The sequence below is a fragment of the Leptonychotes weddellii genome, chromosome X (genome assembly GCF_054177405.1).
Source record: "Leptonychotes weddellii isolate Sample4059 chromosome X, ASM5417740v2, whole genome shotgun sequence".
Taxonomy (NCBI): Eukaryota; Metazoa; Chordata; class Mammalia; order Carnivora; family Phocidae; genus Leptonychotes; species Leptonychotes weddellii.
This window is the reverse complement of record NC_138385.1, coordinates 14,667,509-14,674,271: the sequence shown is the minus strand read 5'-3', so window position 1 is coordinate 14,674,271 and position 6,763 is coordinate 14,667,509.

Here is a 6,763-nt window from a genome sequence, read left to right as displayed (position 1 = left end):
CCAATATAAGAGCAAATATTCTTATGTGCAAATGCCAGGAAATTGGGATACTCAACAAATGTTGAGCTCTATGACGGCTGTTTCCTCTACCCTCAGCTGGGCTGGATACTCTTCGCTCCTCTGCTCTTGCAACAAGGTTCCGTCCTGGTTTCGTCCTCCAGTGCTTCAACAGTCACCCAGAAGCAGATCTATGTCCTCAGCTCTAGCGCCTGCTTGTCCCCGTCTCTCCCAGGATGTCCCAAAGCCCTCTTGAACCTGTATATACCAAAGCAAGCTCCCATCTCTCTCCATCACCTCCGCCATACAGCGTCGCTTCCTCTGTACCTCAGCTGGGCTTGCCAGAAATGTGGGAGCCATTCCAGAAAGACTGCAAGGAGTAGGGGTCAAGTGTGTGGGCTTGGGAGTTAAGTTACTCCAGGTGCCACTCCATTCTACCTAGATGAGCTACCAGCAAGTTTATCCCACTTCCTATCTGATTGCATGTACAGCGTGGACACTAGCTACTTGGGTACTGGGTCACTTTGGGCAGGCTCCTTAACCTTTCCGGGCCTCAGTTTCTTCATGTGGAAGAGAGGCATAATAGGACGTGTACTTCATAGGTGATTGCGTGTGTTAAAAGATACATTGCAAGTAAAGCGCTATAGCATAGTGCCTGGCCCCTGGCGAGCACTCAGTAAATACTAGTCACGATTATAATGATCTAGAGTCTTCCTTCTGCCAGTTATGCTCTTCTGCCAGCATTTCATTATAAAAATTCCTAAACATAAAGAAAAACTAAAAGAATTGTCCAGTGAACATGCACCTCCCCATCACCTAGGCTCTACCATTGTTAGCAGCTTGCTCTTCGGACAAAAGCACATATCCATCCACCCATCAGTCCGTCTTTTTTTTTTTTTATTTTTTTTTAAGATTTTATTTATTCATGAGAGAGAGAGAGAGAGGCAGAGGGAGAAGCAGACTTCCTGCAGAGCGGGGAGCCCGATGCGGGGACTCGATCCCAGGACTCCGGGACCATGACCTGAGCCGAAGGCAGACGCTTAACCATCTGAGCCACCCAGGCGCCCATCCATCAGTCCGTCTTAATTTTGTGTGCACTTCAAAGTCAGTTTCAAAATAAGCGTCCGTCCCTAAACGCTTTCACATGCATATCATTAACTAGAAATCAATATTTAGTTTGCTTTTTAGGTAAAATGAACATATAGTGAAAGGCATGACTCTTTAGTATACCCTTTGGTGACTTTTGACAGCTGAATACACCCTAAGGAATCCAAAGCTCTGTCCATACACAGGATATTTCCATCACCCCAGAAAGGTCTCCCGGGCCCCTTCACACCTGGGACACCCCCACCCTCCCAAGAGGCAACCACTGTTCTGATTTTTCTCTGCCAGAGATCAATTTACTCTATTGTAGAACTCCACAGATGTGGAGTTACAGAGTAGGTACTCCTATCCCCAATCTTTTTAACCACAGTAAAGTTGATATGTGAAAAACACATCTTACTGTTGTTTTAATTTGCATTGATTACTATTGAGGATGAACTTTTTGACATTTTATTTATTTGTCAGAGAGAGACAGGGGAGAGAGAGAGAGAGAGCACAAGCAGGGGGAGCGGCAGGCAGAGGAAGAAGCAGGCTCCCCACTGAGCAAGGAGCCCAATGCGGGGCTCGATCCCAGGACCCTGGAATCATGACCTGAGCCGAGAGCAGACGCTTAACCGACTGAGCCACCCAGGCGTCCCGAGGATGAATTTATCAAAAGTTATCGCTTGGGAATTTCCTTCTTTTATATCCATTATTCTATTGGCTTAGACTCTGGAGACACAAAGATACGGACTTGATTCTTGGCCTACCAGATGTGCAAACTTGGACAAATGACTTGACCTTTCTGAGCTGCAGTTTACCCATCTCGAAACTGGAAATAATAACAGATTGATTTTCCAGAATACTACTATCTTACAGGATTGTGAAAATTATGAGATGACGCATGTAAACCATTTGTTGTGGCAGGTGTCGGAAACACAGAAAGTGCTCAGTGCACGTTAGCTATTATGATGCAGTTCTTTGTAGATTCGGAAGTTACTGTGCTCTTCCTTTGATGTCCACGTGGCTCATTCCCTCATGACCACCTCCTCTCTACTCAATTGTCACCTCATCAGTGAGAACGCCCCCTGATTGTTGTATTTTGACCTAGCAGCCAACCCCGGAATTATTTCCCCATCTGCTCTACTGGGTTGAATTGTTTCCCTTCAAAAGGCATGCTCAGGGGCGCCTGGGTGGCTCAGTCGTTAAGCGTCTGCCTTCGGCTCAGGTCATGATCCCAGGGTCCTGGGATCGAGCCCCGCATCGGGCTCCCTGCTCAGCGGGAAGCCTGCTTCTCCCTCTCCCACTCCCCCTGCTTGTGTTCCCTCTCTCACTGTCTCTCTCTCTGTCAAATAAATAAATAAAATCTTAAAAAAAAAAAAAAAAGGCATGCTCAAGTCCTCAATCCCATACCTGTGAATGTGACTTTATTTGGAAATAGGATCTTTGCAGATGTAATACAGTTGAGATGAGATCACACTGGGGCTTGGGTAAGCCCTAAATCCAATGACCGGTGTCCTTACGAGAGGAAAGACAGAGAGCCATGTACAGAGAGACGCAGGAAGAGCATCTTGTAATGACAGAGGCAGAGATTAGAGTGATGCATATACAAACCAAGGAATGCCGAGGACGGCTGGCAACCACCAGAAGCCCAGAAGAGGCAAGAGAAGGATCATCCCCTAGGGCCTTCAGAGGGTCTGCCAACACCTTGATTTTTTTTTTTAAGATTTTATTTATTTATTTGACAGAGAGAGAGTGTGCACAAGCAAGCGAAGGTGAGCACAAGCAGGGGGAGGGGAGACGGAGAAGCAGGCTCCCCACTGAGCAGGGAGCCCGATGCGGGGCTCGATCCCAGGACCCTATGATAATGACCTGAGCTGAAGGCAGACGCTTAACCGACCGAGCCACCCAGGCGCACAACACCTTGATTTTAGACTTCTAGCTTCCAGAACTATGACAGGATAAATTTCTTTTGTTTTAAGCTACCCAGTTTGTCATGGCAGCCCTAGCAAATCAATGCGCTTGCTTTCTTTTGCTGCATAGCATTTACCATCTGACATACTAAATATTTATTTTATCTGTTTCCCTTCACTAGAGTATAAGAGCCGGTGAGAGCAGGGACTTTGTTTTGTTCATAATGATTTCCTAGCACTAAGAGATTGCCTGGCACATAATAGATGCTCAAGAAACTTTCCTGGAAGGAGGGAGGGAGGGAAAGAGGAAGGAATGGAGGGAGGGAGGGTTGGAGGGAGGGAGGGAGGGAGGGCAGGAAGGAGGGAGGGAGGGTAGGGGAAGGAGGGAGAAAAGGAGGAAGGAAGGAAGTTTACTATTCCTATATACTATATTAAACACCATGATTTTTGAGTTTGTCTTTTCCCTTTTAAGATTTTTTTTTTTTTTTTTGCCTTTTAGGATTTATTTATTTTAGAGAGAAAGCATGAGCAGGAGGGGCAGAGGGAGAGGGAGAGAGAATCTCAAGCGGACTCCACGCCGATCTCACGACCCTGAGACCACCACCAGAACCAAAACCAAGAGTTGGACTCTCAACCGACTGCACCACCCAGGCGCCCCTTAAGATGGTTTTTGATGTGAAGTTGCTACGTATTCAAATTCATATTTTTTCTTTCATGGATTCTGCCATCAAAGTTATGCTTAAAACAGCTTTTCCCAATCTCACGGTCATATATTCACCTTATTGTCTTCGTAGTATTTTATAGTTTAATTCTTTTTAAATTTGTACCAAAAAATTTAAATATAGATCAAAGTAGAGAGAATAATATAATATGCAGTTTCATTTTTTTTTTTTTTTATGTTCAGCCCTTCATCCATCCAGAATTTACTTTGATGTGTGGGATGAGAGAGCTTTACCCGTTGTTTTGTTGTAGGTTTTTTCAAAATGGTTAACCAATTGTCCCAGCAGCTTTTATTGACGAATCTCTCTTTTCTTTACCAACCTGAAACAATACCCTAGTGATCACCTAAATACTTCTATAGACTTCGATCAGCGAATCAGAAGAGAAACCTCAGCAACGAGTGTCTCTTTTTGCACCAGCACTGCCTCTAAAATGCTGCTGTAGAAGAGGTTTTCGTGTCTGTTCATGCGAGTTCTGCTTTGTGGATTCCTTTTTTCCCTATCTTCTTGACTGTTCTGCCCTGTTCCTTCTTACAGACGAACTTTAGAGTCATCATGAGGTTTGGAAACCCTCCCTTCAAGATTTTGGTTGGAATTGTATTAAATGTATCCCTGTACTTGGTCGAGGAAGCTGCCTCTCCGTCTATCCTGGGACTGTTGTCCAGATTCGAATCCTCATGTCCCATCTGTGGACAAGCCTCCTAGCTGGCTGCAGGCCCAGTGCTCGACGAGCCGGCCTCCACATTGCTGACAGAGTGATCTTATTGAATGGGCACACTTGGCTTAGGTCACTTCTCTGCTTAGAACTCTTAAACGACTTCCCTTTCTATTCAGTACGAGGCTCCAAGACCTGGTCCTAACCTACAATCCCCTCACACACAGCAGATATTCTGAACCAAGTGTGGGTCTTTGGAGGAGCCTTGATCTGACCTCTTCTTTCCTTTGCTTTTTTGCATAAGCCCTCCGCCTAATAGAGACCCTTCTTAAGCCCCTTTGGCCTTCTTGCCGGCCTTGACTCCTCTCCGGCCCCCTCCCCTGACGCCCCAACCAGAGTCCCGCGGCCTGCTCCCTGCTTCCAGACTTCTAGCGTGGCACTCACCATACTGGTCCCTGGTTATTTCTCAAAACCTTGAGCAAGTCACTTCTTCCTGGGCTTCAGTGTCCTGTTACTAAAGAAGAAAGCTGGGCTATTTCTTTCAGCTAAAATTTCAGCTTTACCCATTTTGCTTTTTGTCCCTCGGTTTCAAAGCTAAAACAAGCGAGGATTGCCAAAAAAAGGCAACTTCCAAGTCAACATAGGTTTGGGCTAATTAAGCATATGCCACATCAACTCTTCTGTCTAGGGAAAATTAATGCCCACACGGACGACCTTGCGAAACCGTAAGATATTAAACTACCCTCTGAGGCAAAGACAGAACGTTCACCTGGTAGCCCTTCCACTGAACTTCCTGCAATTCTTTAGAAATGAGTAAGCCCTACGTATAGATTACGAATTTTGCACGTAACTAATGGTTTCAAATACCCCTTTCCCCCAAATTCCTAAACAAATGAATTAGGTGCAAAGCACTTTTCGAATTATTGGAGACCTGTAACTTTAACAAGGACCGCTCAGAATTTTTGAAGCCAGGGGAGGCCCTAGAATCATCCAGCTCAGCCCTGATTGTAGTTGAAGGAATGGGGACTCTAACAGGGAGAGTGGCCTACCCCTAAGGAACACGGCCCCTCCACACATGCCCATTAAAAGTAGAAACTTCAATAACTGTCTGCAAACTAGCCACCTTCGGTAAAGCACCAGTGAACCCCTAGAGACAATAAACTTGTATTATTAAAGCGGAGGTTTGGTGGTGTTAAGGATTACAACAAATAAGCTTTAATCCCCTCTTTTACTGAGCTACTTTATTAGAGGGGAGGGAGACCTTTGCTTTGCTGCCACATCAAGCTTCACTATGATTAGGCACCAACAAAGTAGTAAGCATTAGACAGCACAGGAAATATCTGTAGAGTTCTTTATGCTTGTATAATTGCCTCAAGCATTAGTCACTTTAAAAAAATCACACACACATACTTAATACTGGAAGAGAGACTTTACTACCGAAAGTCTCTTTTCATTAAGATCTCACTTCATCACTACGAATTAAAATCCATCCCCCCAACCACTACCTCCGGAGAATGGACTTAACCCGCCCATCCTTGAGGGGGAGCCTATCCTTGAGGTGGACCGACGTTATCGCTGTTTCCCCTAATGAGGAAACGGTAAGACCCGGGCAACTAGCTCAAGGGTAAAGTGCAATTCAGCAAGAGCCCCTTTTACTAAATTGGGCCCACGGTATAGGGGAAAATTAAGAGGGTTTGAAAATTCCCAAGTTCCACAGCGGCAAAGAAGCGACACGCACGTAGAGCCTCTTTAGTTTGCTAGCATCTTTCTGTGGAGAACCAAAGATTAAGCATGAAATTAAGAATAGGTTAACTTCCTTTCTTAACTATATTTGTCCTAGAAGCTGAGGCCTTCAGATTCTTTTGATGCAGTTGCCCTCCAAGCGTGGTCTCCTGGCCAACAGTAGCCTCACCTGGGTTAGAAATGCAAATCCTCAGGCCCCACCCCAGACCTACTGAATCAACCTCTGAAGGACTGGCCATCTGCGTTTTAACAAATGCTGGAGCTTAAGAACCACTAGAGGATCTAAATGGCCTTATCTGGGTGACAACTGGCTGCCTACATTTAACACTTTGTGTTATTAGTCAATACCCACTTTTCCTACCTTGTGAGGTCTCAGCCAGCTAACTAGCAGGGCGTGAGTAATTTCTGCTCAAGCTTAGTCACCCGACAGAGCCCCTGAGCCCCAAACCTAAGAGGCCCGCATCCAGGTTTCCAAGGCGTACTAGCATCCAGAGCAAAGGCCGCATCTCTCCGTCCAGGGGCCATTCCACCCAAAGCTTTCATCAGAATCCCAAACCGTGTTTGACAAGTTCACGCTTCTCTCATCTTAGACCTCAAGCATGCCCAGTTCCTGAGGGCAGGCGTCCCACTGGTTTACAACTTTGCAACCCCTC